General features: G+C 41.4%; 2 pseudogenes across 2 annotated transcripts; one reads left to right on the forward strand and one right to left on the reverse strand.

The window, feature by feature from the left end:
• Positions 1-253: 253 nt before the first annotated feature.
• LOC145504978 (ATP synthase F(0) complex subunit C2, mitochondrial pseudogene) lies at positions 254-6,848 on the reverse strand (annotated as a pseudogene). The gene is made up of 2 exons (XR_014052667.1): positions 6,509-6,848; positions 254-856 (listed from the first exon to the last, which is right to left on the reverse strand). The product of XR_014052667.1 is annotated as an ATP synthase F(0) complex subunit C2, mitochondrial pseudogene (transcript).
• On the forward strand, positions 6,207-6,837 carry LOC145504979 (ATP synthase F(0) complex subunit C2, mitochondrial pseudogene; annotated as a pseudogene). Its single transcript, XR_014052668.1, has one exon. The product of XR_014052668.1 is annotated as an ATP synthase F(0) complex subunit C2, mitochondrial pseudogene (transcript).
• Positions 6,849-21,445: the final 14,597 nt, after the last annotated feature.

Here is a 21,445-nt window from a genome sequence, read left to right on the forward strand (position 1 = left end):
TGTGTAACCAGTTGGCCAGAAGCACAGGTGACAAACTGGAATTTGACTGGTGTCTTAAGTGGTGACGGGGGTCTGTCTTGTAGGACGGAACAGTAAACTAAACCTACGGAATCTGATACTATCTTCAAATAAAGAGCATCAGAATTAAATTGAATTGTAGAATACCCAGCTAGTGTTCAAGAATTGTTCAGTGGTTAGTGGAACCCTCCCCATACTTCTTATGTAGGAATTTGGTGCACAGGTTTTATCTTGGTTTTTTTTTTCTTATTAGTACAGTATTTATTTGTCTTCCTTCTGTCAAGCCCTGAGCCAACCACTTTCCCCAGACTGCCTGGGGAAGTACAGGAAAAGGAACATACAGGGCAGACGAGACACGGGAGAAAGAACTAGGGGAGGTGGAAACGGCTCCTTCACATGGCGAAGAGGATGAGAAAGGCCACCATCAGGCAAAAGAGCCCCATGGCCTCCCGGAGGGCAAAGCCCAGAATGGCATAGGAGAAGAGCAGCGGCTTCAGAGGAGGGTTCCTGGCATAACCAATGATGAGACTCCCAAACACAGTCCCAATTCCAGCTCCGGAACCAGCCACCCCTACTGTGGCAGCCCCAGCTCCAAAGAACTTGGCTGCTGTGTCTGTGTCCCTTGAAATGGCACTGGCTTGGAAGCTGTGGCTAGGAGGAAGTGAGGTGGTCAGGGGACGGGGGGCTGCCAAGCTGCCGTGGCTCTCATCTGTCAGTGTCTCCCGTCGTCTTAGCGCCACTGCAGACAGTGACCGGCTCAATAGTGTAGAGGTTCTCCTGATCACGGAGGGGGTGGAGACGCACTTGGCGCAAGCGTGCATTTTCAGGGGCTGAAGGGCTGCAGCAGGAGAGCTGCTCCTAGTGCAGAGAAGACCCACAATTTTTATCTTCACACCTAAAAATTGTGCTCTTAATTAGGAAATGTGAAACACTGATTTAATATTGGTGGTGTATATTAATTCACCTCTCTAGCAAGAGATTTCAAATTCAATTTCTTAATTTTGGTATGTATAAAAGGAAACAAAGAATATAAATATAAATAGTTTTAACAACTTTAATCTAGTGGGTATGTATGGGAGAAGGAGGTGGCAAACCACTCCAATGTTCTTGCCTGGAGAATCCTCTGGACAGAGGAGCCTGGAGGGCTGCTGTCCATGGGGTCGCACAGAGTCGGACGCGACTGAAGCGACTTAGCTTGCATGCATGCATTGGAGAAGGAAATGGCAACCCACTCCAGTATCCTTGCCTGGAGAGGACGGAGGAGCCTGGTGGGCTGCCGTCTATGGGGTCGCACAGAGTCAGACTCGACTGTAGCGCCTTAGCAGCACCAGCAGCTGTGGGTATGTATAAATTGTGCATCCAAAAATCAGAGTATATGTGTATTGATATGACCACCAGACCACCTTACCTGCCTCCTGTGAAATCTGTATGCAGGTCAAGAAGCAACAGTTAGAATCAGACATGGAATAATGGACCGGTTCAACATTGGGAAAGGAGTACATCAAGGCTGTATATTGTCACTCTCTTATTTAACTTCTATGCAGATTACTTCATGCGAAATGCCAGGCTTGTTGAAGCACAAGCTGGAATCAAGATTGCCGGGAGAAATATCAATAACCTCAGATACGCAGATGACACCACCCTTATGGCAGAAAGCAAGGAGGAACTAAAGAGCCTCTTGATGAAACTGAAAGAGGAGAATGAAAAAGCTGGCTTAAAAGTCAACATTCAAAAAACTAAGATCATGGCATCCGGTCCCATCACTTCATGGCAAAAAGATGGGGAAACAGTGGAAACAGTGACAGACTTTATTTTCTTGGGCTCCAAAATCGCTGCAGATGGGTGACATTAAAAGACGCTTCCTCCTTGGAAGAAAAGCTACAAGCAATCTAGACAGCATGTTAAAAAGCAGAGACATTACTCTGCTGAAAAAGGTCCGTCTAGTCAAAGCTATGGTTTTTCCAGTCGTCATGTATGGATGTAACAGTTGGACCATGAAGAAAGCTGAGCGCCAAAGAACTGATGCTTTTGAACTGTGGTGTTGGAGAAGATTCTTGAGAGTCCTTTGGACTGCACGGAGATCAAACCAGTCTATCGTAAAGAAAATCATTCCTGAATATTCATTGGAAGGACTGTTGCTGAAGCTCCAGTACTTTGGCCACCTGATCGAAGAACTGACTCATTGAAAAAGACCCTGATGCTGGGAAAGATTGAAGGCAGGAGGAGAATAAGACAACAGAGGATAAGATGGTTGGATGGCATCACCTACAATGGACATGAGTTTGAGCCAAGCTCTGGGAGTTGGTGATGGACAGGGAATCCTGGCGTGCTGCAGTCCATGGGGGTCACAAACAGGCGGACATGATTGAGTGACTGAACTGACTGGCTGACTGATATTAATATGAAGGGAAAAATGTCAGTGAAATTTTTCTGAACTAAAGGTTTTGGCAAAGGATTCAGTTTTTCACAGAGGCAAATATACTTCCACCTTCATTCAGTGATTGGTAAAAAACAAAGACATCTTATTAGTATAACAGGATCACTTCTAAAAGAAGAGTATTTCCAGGTATTACTCCCAGTAGTATGCACTCTAATGAATATGCTCTAATTTTTTTTTTTCATGGGAAAAGAAAGATGCTTTATCCAAAAGCCTAGAACCTGGGAAGATGGTGAACTAGCACCCCTCAAACCATGGCCCAGTATGTCCTTTATTTAATAGCAGGCATTTCATAAAGATTATTTAAAGTATTAAAGAATCAAAAAAAAAACAGATTAGCATGTGAACATTTTTCGTCAAACAAATATGGAATATTCAGAAAATCTATTGACATACTAGACCACAAAGCAAGTGTCAATAAATTTCAAAGAATAATGTCATACAAAATATATTCACTGATCAAAACACAGTTAAATTAGAAGTAAAATTTTACGAGGTAAACACAAAGTTCTTTATTTGAAAGTTTAAATAAAATTTTTTTTAAAAATTCTATTTTGATTTGATTGAAGGATAATTGCTTTACAATATTTTGATGGTTTCTGCCATATATCAATGCGAATCAGCCTCAGGTAAACATATGTCTTTTCCTTCTTAAACCTCTGTCCCGTTTCCCTCCCCTTCTCACCCCTCCAGGTTGTCACAGAGCACGGGCTCTGGTCTCCCCGTGTCACATAGCAAATTCCAATAGGCTATCTACTTGACATACGGTAATGTACATGTTTCAATGCTACTCTTTCTAATCATCCCGCATTCCCTATCGCCCACTGTGTCCAAAAGTCTTGTCTCTGTCTGTCTGTCTGCATCACTATTGCTGCCCCTTTTTAGATAGGTTCATCAGTATTGCCTTTCTAGATTTCTTATGTGTTAATATACAATATTTTTCTTTCTCTTTCTGATTTCACTTTGTATAATAGGCACTAGATTTGTCCACCTCATTAAAACCACTCAAATGCATTCCATGTATATGTGTATATATATATATATATATACCATGCTGTCTTTATCCATTTATCTGTCCATGGACCTCTAGGTTGCTTCCATGTCCTGGTTATTGTAAATATTGCTGCAATGAACATTGGGGTACATGTGTCCTTTTCAATTATGGTTTCCACAGGGAATATGCCCAGTCATGGGATTGCTGGGTCATATGGTAGTTTTATTCCTAGTTTCTTAACAAATCTCCACACTGTTCTCCATAGTGGCTGTATCAAGTTTCATTCCCACCAACAGTGGGTGGGGTTCCCTTTTCTTCAGACCCTCACCAGCATTTTTTGTTTGTAGACCTTGTTGATGCTGGCCACTCTGACCGATATGAGATTATATCTCATTGTGGTTTTGATTCGCATTTCTGTAATAATGAGCGACACTGAGCACCTTTTCATGTGTTTCTTAGCCATCTGTATGTCTTCTCTGGACAAACGTCTGTTTGGGTCTTTGGCCCACTTTTTGATTAGGTTATTGTTCTTTATACTGAGCTGCATGAACTGCTTGTACATTTTGGAAATTAATTCTTTGTCAGTTGTCTCATTGACTATTATTTTCTCCCATTCTGAGGGTTTCCTTTCATCTTCCTCGTAGTTTCCTTCATTGAGCAAAAGTTTTTAAGTTTAATTAAGTCTCTTTTGTTTATTTTTGGTTTTATTTCCATTTCTCTAGTAGGTGGGTCATAGCGGATCTTGCTGTGATCTATGTCAGAGAGTGTTCTGCCTATGTTTTCTTCTAAAAGTTTCATAGTTTCTGGCCTTAAGTTTAGGCCGTTATCCTACTTTGAGTTTATTTTTGTGTTTGGTGTTAGGAAGTGTTCTATTTTCGTTCTTTTACACATAGCTTTCCAGTTTTTCCAGCACCACTTATTGAAGAGAATGTCTTTTCTACAGTGTATATTCTTGCCTCCTTTGTCAAAGATAAGGTGCCTATGGGTGTGAGGCAAGAACCAAACAGAAGCAGAAGCGGTGAAGACGATGTGGCAAGAATACACAGAGGAATTATACAAACATGGTCTTGATGATCTGGATAACCACAAGGGTGCAGTCACTCATCTAGAGTCAGAGATCCTGGAGTGTGAAGTCAAGTGGGCCTTAGGTAGGATTCCTATGAACACGATTAGTGAAGGTGATGGAATTTCAGCTGATCAATTTACAATTTTAAAGGATGATGCTATTATAGCACTGCCCTCAACATGTCAGCAAATTTGGAAAACTCAACAGTGGCCGAAAGACTGGAAAAGGTCAGTTTTCATTCTAATCCCAAAGAAAAGCAATACCAAGGAATGTCTAAACTACCATACAATTGTACTCATTTTACATGCTAGCAAGCTCAAAATCCTTCAAGGTAGGCTTCAGCAGTACGTGGACCAAGAGCTAGATGGCATATTAAAAAGCAGAGACATCATTTTACCAACAAATGTCCATATAGTCAAAGCTATGGCTTTTCCAGTATTCATGTAAGAATGTGAGAGTAGGCCCATAAAGAAAGCTGAATTTTGAAGAATTGATACGTTTGTATTTTGGTGCTGGAGAAGACTCTTGAGAGTCTCTTGGACAGCAAAGAGATCAAAGCAATCAATCCTATAGGAAAACAACCCTGAACATTCATTGGAAGGGCTGATACTAAGCTGATGTTCCAATACTTTGGTCACCTGACGCAAAGAGCCAACTCATTGGGAAAGACAACGATGCTGTGAAAGATTGAGGGCAGGAGGAGAAGAGGGCAACAGTGGATGCAATGGTTGGATAACATCACCAACTCAAGGGAAATGAGTTTGAGCAAACTCTGGGAGATATTGAAGGACACAGAAGCCTGGCATGCTGCTTTTTAATATGACATCTAGGTCTGTCAAAGCTTTCCTTCCAAGGAGCAAACATCTTTTAATTTCATGACTGGAGTCACTATCTACAGTGATTTTTGAGCCAAAGAAAATAAAATCTGTGTCTGCCTCCATTTTTTCCCATCTACGTGCCATGAAATGATGGGACCAGATGCCATACTCTTACTCTTTTGATGTTGAGGGTTATTTTTTAATTAGTTTATTTTCTATTTTTTAACTTTACAATATTGTATTTGTTTTGCCATACATTGACATGAATCCACCATGGGTGTACCTGTTTTACCCTTCCAGAACCCCCCTTCCACCTCCCTCCCCATCCCATCCCTCCGGGTCATCCCGGTGCACCAGCCCCGAGCACCCTGTATCATGCATTGAACCTGGACTGACGATTCGTTTCACATATGACCATTTACATGCTTCAGTCGTGTCCGACTCTGTGCGACCCCATAGACGGCAGCCCACCAAGCTCCTCCGTCCTCTCCAGGCAAGAATACTGGAGTGGGTTGCCATTTCCTTCTCCAATGCATGCATGCAAGCTAAGTCGCTTCAGTCGCGTCCGACTCTGTGCGACCCCATGGACAGCAGCCCTCCAGGCTCCTCTGTCCAGAGGATTCTCCAGGCAAGAACATTGGAGTGGTTTGCCACCTCCTTCTCCCATACATACCCACTAGATTAAAGTTGTTAAAACTATTTATATTTATATTCTTTGTTTCCTTTTATACATACCAAAATTAAGAAATTGAATTTGAAATCTCTTGCTAGAGAGGTGAATTAATATACACCACCAATATTAAATCAGTGTTTCACATTTCCTAATTAAGAGCACAATTTTTAGGTGTGAAGATAAAAATTGTGGGTCTTCTCTGCACTAGGAGCAGCTCTCCTGCTGCAGCCCTTCAGCCCCTGAAAATGCACGCTTGCGCCAAGTGCGTCTCCACCCCCTCCGTGATCAGGAGAACCTCTACACTATTGAGCCGGTCACTGTCTGCAGTGGCGCTAAGACGACGGGAGACACTGACAGATGAGAGCCACGGCAGCTTGGCAGCCCCCCGTCCCCTGACCACCTCACTTCCTCCTAGCCACAGCTTCCAAGCCAGTGCCATTTCAAGGGACACAGACACAGCAGCCAAGTTCTTTGGAGCTGGGGCTGCCACAGTAGGGGTGGCTGGTTCCGGAGCTGGAATTGGGACTGTGTTTGGGAGTCTCATCATTGGTTATGCCAGGAACCCTCCTCTGAAGCCGCTGCTCTTCTCCTATGCCATTCTGGGCTTTGCCCTCCGGGAGGCCATGGGGCTCTTTTGCCTGATGGTGGCCTTTCTCATCCTCTTCGCCATGTGAAGGAGCCGTTTCCACCTCCCCTAGTTCTTTCTCCCGTGTCTCGTCTGCCCTGTATGTTCCTTTTCCTGTACTTCCCCAGGCAGTCTGGGGAAAGTGGTTGGCTCAGGGCTTGACAGAAGGAAGACAAATAAATACTGTACTAATAAGAAAAAAAAAACCAAGATAAAACCTGTGCACCAAATTCCTACATAAGAAGTATGGGGAGGGTTCCACTAACCACTGAACAATTCTTGAACACTAGCTGGGTATTCTACAATTCAATTTAATTCTGATGCTCTTTATTTGAAGATAGTATCAGATTCCGTAGGTTTAGTTTACTGTTCCGTCCTACAAGACAGACCCCCGTCACCACTTAAGACACCAGTCAAATTCCAGTTTGTCACCTGTGCTTCTGGCCAACTGGTTACACATTGGAGGTTTCAATGACCTCTTCCTTAGGTTAGATTACTTTGCTAGAGTAGCTTACAGAACCAAAGAAAATTCTTTACATGCACTCACTGCTCTATTGTAAAATGATATGACAAAGGATACAGATGAGTATCAAACAGAAAAAAACACACAGAGCCAGGTATGTGGCCAGGGCTGTGGTGCTTCCATGCACTCTGCAGGTGTGCCACTCTCCCTGCACCTCTAATTTTTCAACAGCCCAGAAGACCTTCAAACCCCAAATTACTGAGATTTTTATGAAGGCTTCATTTTCAGCCCACCTCTCTTCTCGTTAAAAGTGGAGGCAGGGGCTAAAAATCCCAAGCTTCTAATTCAATGCTGTGAAGAACAATATTGCATAAGAACCTGGAATACTAGATCCATGAATCAAGGAAAATTGGATGCGGTCAAGCAGGAGCTGATAAGGTTGAACATCAGAATCTAAGAATCAGTGAACTAAAGTGGACAGGATTGGGTAAATTTCATTGAGATGACCATTATATCTACCACTGTGGGCAAGAGTCCTTTAGAAGAAATGGAGCAGCCCTCATAGTAGCCCTCAAGGGTCCAAAATTCGGTACTTGGACGTAACTTCAAGAACAACAGAGTGATCTCAGTTCATTTCCAAGGAAGACCATTCAACGTCACTGTAATTCAAGTCTACACCCCAACCGCTGATGTGAACGAAGCTGAAGTTGACTGGTTCTATGAACACCTACAACACCTTCTAGAACCAGCACCAGAGAAAGATGTCCTTTTCATCATAGGGGATTGGAATGCAAAAGTAGGAAATAAAGAGATACCCAGAATAACAGGCAAGTTTGACCTTGAAATACAAAATGAAGCAGGGCAAAGGAAAGAGAGTTTTGTCAAGGGAACAGGCTGATCACAGCAGACACACTTTTCCAACAACCTAAGAAATAGCTCCACACGTGGACATCACCAAAAGGTCAATGCTGAAACAAGATTGATTATGTTCTTTGCACTTCAAGATGGAGAAGCTCTATACGGTGAGCAAAAACAAGACACGGAGATGACTGTGGCTGCGATCATGAGTTCCTTATTGCAAAATTCAGGTTTAAAGTGAAGAAAGTAGGGAAAATCATTAGGCCATTCAGGTATGACCTAAATCAGATCCCTTATGATTATACACTGAAGAGGATGAATAGATTCAAGGGATGAGATATGATAGACAGAATGCCTGAATAACTATGGACAGAAGTTTGTAACATTATAGAGGAAGTAGTGACCAAAACCATGCCAAAGAAAAAGAAATGCTCGAGGGCAAAGTGGTTTTCTGAGGAGGCTTTACAAATAGGTGAGGAAATATGAGAAGAGTAAGGCAAGGGAGAAAAGGAAAGCTATACCCAACTGAAGGCAGAGTTCTGGGAGAACAGCAAGGAGAGATAAGAAAGCCTTTTATTTTATTTTATTTATTTTATTTTTTTTAATAAATGTATTTATTTTAGCTGGGGGCTAATTACTTTACAATATTGTAATAGTTTTTGCCATACATTGACATGAATCAGCCATGGGTTTACATGTGTTCCCCTTCCTGGACCCCCCACCCACCTCCTTCCCCATCCCATCCCTCTGGGTCATCCCATTGCCCCGGCCCTGAGCCCTTGTCTCATGCATCGAACATGGAATGGTGTTCTGTTTCACATATGATAATATACATGTTTCAATGCTATTCTCCCGGAATGTCCCACCCTCACCTTCTCCCTCAGAGTCCATAAAATTGCTCTATGCATCTGTGTCTCTTATTCTGTCTCGCATATAGGGTTATCGTTACCATCTTTCAAATTCCATATATATGCATTAGTATACTGTATTGTTGTTTTTCTTTCTGGCTTACTTCACTCTGTATAATGGGCTCCAGTTTCATCCATGCAGAATGCAAAGTAATAGAGGAAAACAATAGAACGGGAAAGAATAGAGATGTCTTCAAGATAATTGGAGATGTCCGGGGGGACCATTCATGCAAGGATGGGCAGGATAAAGGGCAGAAACTATAAGGCCCTAACAGAAGCAGAAGAGATTAAGAAAAAGTGACAAGAATATACATAAAGACTATACAAAAAAAGTCTCAATGATACAAATAACCACGATGGTGTGATCACTCACTTAGAGCTGGACATTCTGGAGTGTGAAGTCAAGTGGGCCCTAGGAAGCATTACTACAAACGAACACAGTGGTGGTGACTGAATTCCAGCTGAGCTATTTAAATCCTAAAAGATAATGCTGTTAAAACACTGCACTAATATGTCAGTAAATTTGGAAACATCAGCAGTGGCCACAGCACTGGGAAAGGTCGTTATTCATTCCAATCACAAAGAAGGGTAATGCCAAATCATGTTCATACTACCTTACAATTACTCTCATTTCATATGCTAGCAGGTTAGGTTTAAACTCCCTCAACCCAGGCTTCAGCAATATGTGAACCCAGAACTTCCAGATGTACAGTCTGTGTTTTAAAAAGGCAGAGGAACCAGAGATCAAACTGCCAACCATCACTGGATCGTGGAGAAATCAAGGGAATTCCAGAACAATATGTACTTCTGCTTTATTCACTGTGCTAAAATCTTTGATCGTGTGGATCACAACAAACTATAGAAAATTCTTAATGAGGTGGGAGTACCAGACCACCTTACCTGTCTCCTGAGAAACTGCATGCAGGTCAAGAGCAACAGTTAGAACCGGACATGAAACAGCTGACTGGTTCAAAATTGGGAAAGGAGTACGACAAAGGAGTATTGTTGTTATCCTACATATTTACTTTACATGCAGAGTACATCATGGGAAACCGCAGGTTGGAAGGTTAACAAGCTGGATTGTGTATGTGTGTGTTTGAGTGAAATTCACTCAAGAATTTACACAGACAAGAACTTTGGTCACCATACTCATGTTAGCAGTTAACAGCATGTAAGATACTGCAGGGCATGTGTTAATAATTAGGAAACATTTGTGAATAAATTAATTTTTATGAGTACACTGAGTTGAATACATTCTTTTCTACTTGTTTACAAATAAGGAAACTGGGGCTGAGAGAATTCAATTGTTTTCATGAAGCTCCAATGTAGAAAGAGGTTCGACCTAGGTTCAGTCTCTGGGTTGGGAAGATTTCCTGGAAAATGAACAAATGAATATTATTTTATTCATATTTGATGAATAGTTTGGCCCCATGTAAAACTGTATGTTCAAAAAATATTTTCCTTTGGCATCACTCCTTACTCTTTGAACATGTATATTTGCTGATGATTTCTTCTTTGCCTCATGTCTTATTTAGCCTCTCTTATACTCATCCCCCAGACAGTCGACTTCTCTCCTAGATAACCACTATTACTAGTTTCTAAGTAAAATCTAGCAAGCCCTCATGTAGATATTACATGGTTTTCAGAGATGCTTCGATTATCCATTATCTGAGAAAAGTGAGTATCACCCGTCTTTTAGTCATTTTCTCTGTGTATCGGGAATTAATTATCCCTCTTTCCATGTCAGTAACCTCATTAAGCAATCTTTTTTTTTTTTTAAAGAAAGCCTGATCCTCCTTCATTTATCAAACATAAGTGACAACCCATAAAATTTATTGGTAAAAAATAGCTTTGGAATCCATTAGTAATTCATGAGGCAAGAAGAGCAAGTTTAAAATTATGTTGGTAGAACTGTTCTAAGTCACATGTTCCTTAGATAATTCTCTTGCTCCAGCAGGCCCCACCTAGTTCCTAACACTTCAACATGAAAAGAATGTCGTGGAAAATCCTGACCCATCCCAAGACATCCCTGTTCCTTCTGGGATCCCTGAAGGATGTCTGTTTCCTAACAGTGATCTTGGTTACTCCACTGTGGAATCTCAGAGGGACAGCTGTCCTCATTTTGGTTCTCTGAGATACTGAGAAAGAGATCAAGACCAGGGCTCAATCTAAAGAAGTTTCTACCTTCTCAAATGCCCAGGTTACGTCACAGGTTTTTCTTTTTTTCCTGTACCACACCAACCCAATCAAGAAAGATTGCAGGTACCACAAGGTCTTCTTTCAGGAGAGAGCGCAAGGTGTGAAATATTCCCTCAGGCAGTGGGAGGACCTTTCTTACTAGTAAGAAGGTGGGGATTCTGAAATTGCCTTCAGACTGAAGCCTTTGAATTAACAGTGATGTTAGCTTGAAGACAGAGGGGAGCAGGGCAAGGGTCTTAGGGAGGGGGCCCTCACTCTAAACAATCCTATTTTAATCACATTTTTGGGGCACGTTTAACATTATTTAGCTACTGTGAGTAGTTATTCATAATTCATATTATTTTTGCTGCCTTTTAGAGCTCACATTTCTTCTCTTGAAATTCATTTTTAATTGGAGGATAACTGCTCCACAATGTTGTGTTGCTTTCTGCCATACAATAATGTGGATCAGCTTTAAGTGCACATATATCCCCTCCACCTTGAGCCTCACTTTCACCCCATGGCCCCCTATCCCATCCCTCTAGATCATCACAGAGCACAAGGCTGAGCTCCCTGTGCTCTTCAGCGACTTTCCACTAGCCATCTATTTTACACGTGGCAATGCATGTATTTCAATGCTACTCTCTCAATTCATCCCACCCTCTCTTTCTCTTTCTGTGTTCGGAAGTCCGGATCTCTACATCTGCATTTCTATTCCTGCTCCGCAAATAGGTTCATTAGCACCATTTTCTAGATTTCATATATGTGTGTTAATATGCGATATTTGTTTTTCTCTTTCTGACTTATTCACTTTGTATAACAGGCTTTAGATTTGTCCACCTCAGTCAAACTAAACTCCAATCTGTTCCTTTCTATGGCTGAGTAACACTCCACTGTATATATGTACAACAACTTCTTTATCCTTTCAATTGTTGATGGACATCTAGGTTGCTCCCATGTCCTGGCTATTGGAAATAGTGCTGCAATGAACACTGGGGTACATATGTCTTCTTGTATTACAATTTTCTCAGGTCATACACCCAGAGAAGTATCCCCAGGGATTGCTGGGCCATATGGTAGCTTTATTCCTAATTTTTTAAGGAGCTCCATGCTGTTCTCCATAGTGGCTGTATGTAATGAACACTGGAGTACATATGTCTTTTGAATCACAGTTTTCTCAGGGCGTATGCCCATGTGCCTTTTTACTTCCATGAGTTTGACTGCTTTCAATACCTCATATAAGGGGATTCATGCAGTATTTGTCCTCCTGTGTCTGGCTTACTTCTCTTGGCGCAATGCTTTCCAGGTTGATCCATGCTGTCTCATATGACAGGATTTCGTTCTTTCTAAGGAGGAATAATAATCCATTGTCAGAGAAGGCAATAGCAACGCACTCCAGTGCTCTTGCCTGGAGAATCCCAGGGACAAGGGAGCCTGGTGGGCTGCCGTCTATGGGGTCGTACAGAGTCGGACACGACTGTAGAGACTTAGCAGCAGCAGCAGCAATAATCCATTGTATGTACATACTACAGTTTATTTACCCATTCCCCTGTTGATGAACATTTAGGTTGTTAACACATCTTGGCTACTGTGAGTACTGCTGCAGTGAACTTGAAAGTGCTAATATGTCTTTGAGACCCTGATTTAAATGATCTTGGATAAATACACAAATGTGGAATGGGTAATACATATGGTAGTTCTATTTTCTATTTTTTAGCGTTTGAGTAACCTTCATATTTTTCATAACGGTTGAACCATTTACCATCCCACTAACAGGTAAAAGTATCCTTATTTTCTTCACAACCTCACCAACTTTTGCTAGGATTTCTTGTTTTTCTGATGACAGTCATTCTAACAGGTATGAGGGATACGTCATTGTGTGTTTGATTTTCATATCCCCGATGATCAGTAGTGATATTAAACTCCTTTTCAGTATGTCTTCTGTAAACAGAACTCTATTCAAGTCCCTTGCATATTTGAAATATAGGCTGCTAAAATCTTGCTATTATGTTGTAGAAGTTTGTTATATATTTTGAAAATTAACCCCTTATCAGATATAGGGGGACTCATATTTCCATAGGACCGATCATGTAATGTGCCTTATATTAGGCATTTCGTTGTTTTTATAGCAAAACTTTGAGGCAGGTATAGTTTTTATCTCCAATTACAACTGTGCAAATAAATTGATCTTCATGGAGGTTGGGAAATATTTAATGTCACACAGTACTGGTGCGCATGGATGTCTGCATAGCCAAGGCACTCAAGTTTTCCCTAGAAAGCATAGTGCGTATTATTAGCTGAAGTGTTATTAACTTATTATAATTATGCTTACTTTATTATTATTATTATTAATACATCAAGTAAATATATTATTATTTACTTTATTATTATTATACTGTGGTTCAACAAATTATACTAATAAATTACCAATGGATTCTATGTCACCCATGATTTATTTCTTTAGGGAAAAATACCCAATGATTGAATGGTGGAATGGATGATTCATGGAGCTTCATTTCCTACGTGTACTAAGAAAGTCTGAAAACACACCAAATGTGATTTCAAAAAAGGGCCTGATAGAGTCAACGGAATTAACAGGTGTAGTGTTAATTTGCACAAGATATTAGGGGGGTACTAGTGGTAAAGCTTCTGGATGGATACAGTCCAGATATTGAGACAATTTTGAAGATAATGAGATGAGAGGAATTTGGGTTTCCAGTAGACCGAGAAGCAGCAGACCAACAAGAAACAGGAGGAACAGGACATGGAAAAATGAACTGGTTCAAAATCGGGAAATGAGTAAGTAAAGGCAGTATATTGTTACCCTGCTTATTTAACTTACATACAGAGTGCATCATGCAAAATGCTGGGCTGGATGGGGCACAAGCTGGACTCAAGATTGCCGGGAGAAATATCAATAACCTCAAGTATGCAGATGACACAACCCTTAGGGCAGAAAGCAAAGATGAACTAAAGATCCTCTTGATGAAAGTGAAAGAGCAGAGTGAAAAAGTGGGCTTAAAACTCCACATTCAAAAAACTAAGATCATAGCATTCGATCCCATCACTTCTTGGGAAATAGATGGGGGAAAAAATGAAAACAGTGACAGGCTTTATTTTCTTGGGCTCCAGAATCACTGAGGACTGAGACTGCAGTCGTGAAGTTAAAAGATGCTTGCTCATGGGAAGAAAACTATACCAAACCTAGACAGTGTATCAAAAAGCAGAGACATCACTTTGCTGACAAAGGTCCCTATACTCAAAGTTATGTTTTTTCCAGTAGTCACATGTGGATGTCAGAGTTGGACCGTAAAGAAGGCTGAGCACTGACGACCTGATGCTTTTGAACTGTTGTGCTGGAGAAGACACATGAGAGCCCCTTGGACTGCAAGGAGATCAAACCAGTCAATCCTAAAGGAAATCAACTCTGAATAGTCATTGGAAGGACTGATATTGAAGCTGAAGCTCCAATATTTTGGCCTCCTGATGTGAAGAGCCAAGTCATTGAAAAGATCTTGATGTTGGGAAAGATTGAAGGCAGAAGGAGAAGGGGATGACAGAGGGTGAGACGGTTGGATGGCATCACTGAGTCAATGGACACAAGTTTGAGCAAACTCTGGGAGACAGTGAAGGACAAGAAAGTCTGGCGAGCTGCAGTCCATGGGGTCGCAAAGAGTCGGACACGAATGAGCAACTGAACAGCAACAAACAACACTAGACCACAAATGACTCATGGTCGTGGGGCAGCAAAAGTAGAGTTTCATGAAGGGGCCCCAGTCTATGAGCTTATGGCTGAGAAACCTGTTGTCGTGTTCAAGTCCATGATGGAGCCATGTGAAAACACAACTGAAATGAGACCGTTAGCACTGGAAAATCATAATAGACTTTGTGGCCATGTTTAAGTCATTTAATTGTCAAGAAAAGCCCAGAGTTCAGTAGATCATGGTATAAGGGGAATTTAGAAAAACTGTGGGTAGGGGTTAAGATATGTATGGTTAGTAAACCCTAGCCATTACCATTGAGGGAGACAAAGCTGGGTGCTGAAGGTGAAAGGGAATGGGGTAGTACGTTTTCCGTACCAGATGCTTAGGGAGCTGGGGAATGTGGGAAGCACAATCTTAACCATGGAGGAGCAGTACCATTGTCAAAGAATTCCTCATATTTCCTAACTAGTGCATGACATTGGCACTGGGGCTTTGAGGCAGTGTATTCAGTGACTCACTCTGCGCTCCCTCAGTGAAGGATGAGGAAGTCCATGGGCAATGGAGCTTTGTGATATCAGCATGAGTGTGGCAATTTATTTTTGAGATTGCAAGCACGTGATATTTGGGGTGGGAAACAAGTGCATCATGCCAGTTGTGGGATGTCCCCTCTGGGTGGAGCCGCCTGGTCCTTATAAAAGGAGTCTCTATCACCGTGCTGCTATCTTCGTGATACCCAGTCATAGGTCTTCTTTGGAGCCTCTGGTGAGTACAATTTTAGAGGTTTTTAGCACTTGTGTGGTAAGGTATAATCTTAGGGTAGAAATGGCTGCATTTTAACAAATTAGTGCTCTCTATGGGAATATGAAGATAATGCGAATTTAGGGGTAGTTTTCAGTACTTGTTCTTGTAGTCTTAAATGTGCTCTTACATGTGATGAGAGGAATGGAGTCAACGGCACAATCTTAATCTAGGGAGAGTAAGGGAGATGAGATGCCGTGTTTTAGTGCACCTTACATTGGTTGCAAATGAAGCCTTCTCAGCCTTCAGTCCCACTGAGTGCTGAGTTTGGACCTTTGCATTTCTCCTCGAAAGCCAACAGTCACGTCAGTTAGACCAGCAACGAGGACTTCATGGGAGAAATTAGCAGAGATGTATTTTGGGTTTGGCTACAATTTTCATATCCTGATTATTCTTCTTCAGAGTATGTTTGTATTCACACAGCAATTGTGTGAGTAATTTTTTCTTTAGAAAGTCGTAGGATGGGACTCCCTGTTAACGGAAGAATAGGACTTTCAGTTATGAAGAATGTTGTCTCTTTGTGTTACAGATTCCTTGAGACCCAGGAAGGATGTCTCACCACCAGCATCCGCATCCGCATCCGCATCCGCATCCGCATCCGCATCACCATCATCATCAGTTCAAGGAGCCCTGCCATCCACCTCCAACAGTGTGCCCACAGAAGTGCCATGAGCCTTGCCCACCTCATCCATGCCCACCTGTGCCCTGCCCACCACCCCTTTGCCAGCAGAAATGCCCTCCTCGGCCACCATGCCCGCCCAGCGAGCATAAGTGTCCACCCAAGTGGAAGTAACAGCACCAGATTTCATCTGGACCAAGAAACAACAAGATCCAGGCTCTTCCATTGTCCTCCTTTCGGCCATGGTGACGGATTGCATCTTCCTTAACCTCCCTCCTGGACCGACAGCTGACAGAGTAAAGGTTTGATTCCTGAAGCTGACGCCATCTTGTTGGATAAAGAGCAACAGAATCATCGCCTGATCGCTCTTTGCCATGTGCCTGTCTGTAATGCGGGTTGTGATCTCTACCCTGTGGGCACTTAGTATGTCTGTTCTTCTTCTTCTCCAATAAAGCCTATAGCATAGTTGAGCCCACATTTCTTCTCCTTTTTTCCTTTGTACTTGGTGTTTTTAATGTCTCCTGTCAACTACAAGTATTCTTCTGTGTGATCCTTTCTACTTCCATTGGATTACCGGAGTAGACTTTTCCTTCATTGAGTTCAGCTTTGCCTGAAATATGTCTTTTGGATTCGATCCATCAAAGAATTCTTTCACTGAATTCTTTCAAACGTGTCTATCTCTCTACCTTGTAGGACCCTTAAAAGAACTGAATTCTCTCAGTCTCAGTTTCCTTATCTGAGAAAATTAGGAAAGAAGATATTCAACTCTGTGTACTCATAGAAATTAATATATACACAAATGTTTTCTGATTATTGATACCTGCCAGGCCATCTCTTATATGCTAGGGACATGATAACGGTGACCAACGTCCTTGTCCATCTAAATTCTTGAGGGCATTTTACACACACACACACACACATACATACGCAGAAGACAAATAATAGTCCTGCATGTGTATACGTTGAAGAAAATTTGGAGAAAAACTCTTCCGAAGTGGCTTTTTGGACAATGACCTGAGTGGAGAAATGAGTGAGCTTTGAGTGTATCTGGGATACTTTGTACCATGAGAGGAGATGGCGAGTGCTAAGGCACAGGACATTAACCACAGAAAGGACAGTGATCAAGGAGACACTGCCTCCAAATGAGGTCAGAGAGGTTGGAATTCAAAGATTTAGTAATGCTTTTCATTATTTATTCATAGTGTGACAGCCATACTATGCTGATGGCCTAAAGGCCTCAAATTCTGTATCTATGCAATTCTCAACTATAAGTTAAAGAGAAATCAAAATTGCTGAATGAATTGTAGGATTGCATTATAGAGCTGCACTAATTAAGACATTATGCTGTCGCATAAGAAAAGACATAGAGATCAACGCAATAATAGAACATCCAGAGATAAATCCACACCATACATGGTCAATTGATTTTCAATAAAGATGTCTAGGTAATTCAACAGACAAAAAATAACCTTGTCAATAAATGGTACTCAAACTGTTGGCTACTGATACAGAAATAATTGAAGCTTGACCTTTACCTAACACTATACATATATTAACTCAAATTGTATCACAGACTAAAACATAAGATCTAAGACTCTACAATTTCTGGAGGAAAACATAGGAGAAAATCTTAGCTGCCATGGGTTAGGCTAATTATTATTAAAAATCAGTATCTAAAATACGTAAGTAACTCATAAAATCAATCATAAACAGATAGCTCAATAGAAAACTGGACAACGGTCACTTTACAAAGAAAATGCCTTCATATGGTCAACAAAATTATTTTTAGAGCGTCTGAAAGTCACTAACATTTAATAATGCGTATTCAAAATGCAAACCTGATGGGTAAAGCTTTCAAAGTGTGGAAATGATAAACTAATTTAATTAAGACACAGGACAAGCAACAAATACACTACCTCTGGGAGGAGTCTGGTATTGTTGCAAGTACTTTGGGAAACAGTTTGACATTATCTGTAAAAGTACAAGTTGGATACTTCTGGGAACATACCCTAGAGAAATGTGTGAACATGTGCACTAACAGACAAGAAGAAACTGTCCTAGTCTTCCTAACAGCTCCAAAAAGGAAACAACTTTAAGGTGAACCAATAGTATAAGAGAGAGAGAAATGATGTGTTGTATAGACATACGATGATATACTAAAATTCACTAGTGGAGAAACTAAAGCTACATAGTGTCAGTTGAAAGATGAGACACAAAAATACAGTATACAGTATAATTCCATTTATATAGCTAAAAAGCTAGTAACTTAACTATAATTTTTAAAGATATTCCTATACTGATGGTTGAAATCTATAAAGAAAAAGCAAGAAAGTGATTATTAGAAGTCATGATTGTGGTCACTTCTAGTGGAGAACATATGGGATGCAATCTAATAAGGAAATGGGTCTTTTGAAGGGTTGGTAATGTTCTTTTTCTTAACTTCCTGTTTCTTGACAATAAAGAGATCACCCGGTAATTATGCAAAGGTTTATGAACTTTCTGAATGTGTTGATCAGGTTCTCCTAAAATGAAACCCAATTTTATTTTCTGTTTTGCTTTTTCTTGTTTTTCTTCAAGACAAAATTTAGGAGGGAATTGTGTCAATAATATTAGGCCAGAGCCCTATCCAAGAGTACCAAGTCAACCCTCCTACAAATAAAATCCCTTCTTTTTAGTGTTGGAAGCACAACAATAGTAAAATTCTCTATGCATTTTGTTAAGTATAAGGTGATGGAATTTAATGGAGTCAACTACCCTATAAGATGGGAACACTGTTAATAATAGGCCTACTTTTCATATAGTCACTGTCATAGAATAAATTCTTGTTTTGCCAAAGAATTAATTCTTTAAATTAATTTATTTTTATTAAGAATATTTGCTTTACAGGATTTTGCTGTTCTCTGTCAAAGCTCAACGTGAATCAGCCATAGGTATACTTATATTCCTTAAACTTTTTAACCATTTTTTAAAAACATCTTTAAAACATCATGTGTACTTATAGTTAAAGGAAAATAGAGGTGATAGTAGAGAATTACACAGAAAGTTGAGACTTTGAACTTCAGCATAGAATGGCTGGAAAACTGTGAATAAATTATCAACATGTTTGATACATCTTTCAGATCCAATGTCTTCAACCCCATTTGGAGACATTGTCTCTTTGATGACTGTTCTCCCTGCAGTTACTCTGCTCTGCCTCAACACTCGCCATCTCCTCTCACTGGTACAGAGCACCCCAGATATTCAAGGCTCACTCTTCTCTTCACTCAAGGCTTTGCCCTAAAAGTCATTTTGGAAAAGCTTTTCTACACAGTTTTCTCTGACATACCCCCATGCATCAGTTATTTCCTTTTATGTGCACGTGAGTGTGTGTGTGGGTGCAAAATCGCTTTAAGAGTTTAGAGGAAACAGGGCTTTAGTCACCATCTTCACGTTTCTAGCACAGAAGAGACTCCCTGGCAAGTGTCAATAATTAGGAAACATTTGTGAATAAACTAATTTCTATGAGTACACTGAGTTGAATAGATTCTTGCTCACTGTTTTTACAAATAAGGAAACTGAGACTGGGAGATGTCAATTCTTTTCAGGGTCTTCAGGGTAGATAAAGATAGAAACAAGCCTGAAATGAAGGAAGGAATTCTTTGATGGATGCAGTCCAAAAGACATATTTCAGGCAAAGCTGAACTCAATGATGGAAAAGTCTAATTCTGACAATCCAATGGGCATGAAAAGGAACACTCAGAAGGATACTTGTAATTGACAGAAGAGATTAAAAACACTACATGCCAAAAGAAAAAAAAAACAAACAAATGAAAGAAGAAATACATATTGTGATATGAACATGCTTTATTGGAGAAGCAAAGGAATAGACACACTAGGTGCTCACGGGGTAGAGATTACCACCCAGATTACAGACAGGCACATGGCAAAGACCGATCTGGCGATGATCCTGCTGCTCTTCCAACAACGTGGTGTCAGCTTCAGGAACCAAGCCTTTTCTCTGTCAGCGGTCGGTCCAGGAGGGAGACGAAGGAAGATGCAATCCGTCACCATGGCCAAAGGGAGGACAATGGAAGAGGCTGGGTCTTGTTTCTTGGTCCAGACGAAATCTGGTGCTGTTACTTCCAGTTGGGTGGACACTTGTGGTCGCTGGGTGGGCATGGTGGCCGAGGAGGGCATTTCTGCTGACAAACTGGAGGGGGGCATGGATGAGGTGGGCAAGGCTCATGGCACTTCTGTGGGCACACTATTGGAGGTGGAGGGCAGGGCTCCTTGAACGATGCGGATGCGGATGCGGATGCGGTTGTGGATGTGGATGCGGATGCGGTTGCGGTTGCGGATGCGGATGGGGTTGCGGATGCGGATGCGGATGCGGTTGCGGTTGTGGATGTGGATGCGGTTGCGGATGCGGATGTGGATGTGGATGATGGTGGTGAGTCATCCTTCCTGGGTCTCAAGGAATCTGAAATACAGACAGACAACATTCTTCATAACTGAGAGTCCAATTGGTAGGACATTTAGCTGCGCCAACAACCCTCCCATCACTAAGGACTCTTCTTGATTCCTAACACAGCCTTTATGGTTTTTAGAGCTTCTTCCCCCTTCTTTTTTAGTATCTCTTGCCCTCAGATCTTCAGTCTTTTCTGCTTAGTCTCTCCTTCTACCACTTTCTAAAACAAAATTACCTACACAGGTGTTGTACGAATACAAACATACTCTGAAGAAGAATCTGGATGATAAACTTGTAGCCAATCCCCAAACAAATCTCTACTTATTTCTCCCACGAGGCCTTGATTGTTGGTCAAACTGACCTGCCTGTGGGCTTCTGAGGAGGAATGCAAAGGCCCAAACTAGGCACTCAATAGGATTGAATGCTGAGAAGGGTGCATTTGGAACTTACGTATGCCGTGCTATATAGCACAGTATCTCATCTCCCTTCCTCTCTCTCAGGTTAAGACTGTGCCTCTGACTCCATTTTCTCCTCACATTTAAGATCGCATTCATGACCAAATACCAAAAATTTACCACTGAATGCTCATTATCTTCTTTTTCCCGTTCAGAGCACTAACTGCTTCAATTAGAGCCACTTCTACCCCTACCACCGAAGTTCCAAAAAGATCTCGAAGAGTTGTACTCACCAGAGGCTCCAAAGAAGACCTATGGCTGTCACGACAATGACAGCACTGTGAGGGAGACTCCTTTTATAAGGACCAGGCAGCTCCGCCCAGGGGGATCATCCCAGGACTGGCATGATGCACCTGTTTCTCACCCCTAATACCACGTGCTTGC

Source organism: Giraffa tippelskirchi, chromosome 5 (genome assembly GCF_054371585.1).
Source record: "Giraffa tippelskirchi isolate mGirTip1 chromosome 5, T2T-mGirTip1v1.2.pri, whole genome shotgun sequence".
NCBI classification, from domain to species: Eukaryota; Metazoa; Chordata; class Mammalia; order Artiodactyla; family Giraffidae; genus Giraffa; species Giraffa tippelskirchi.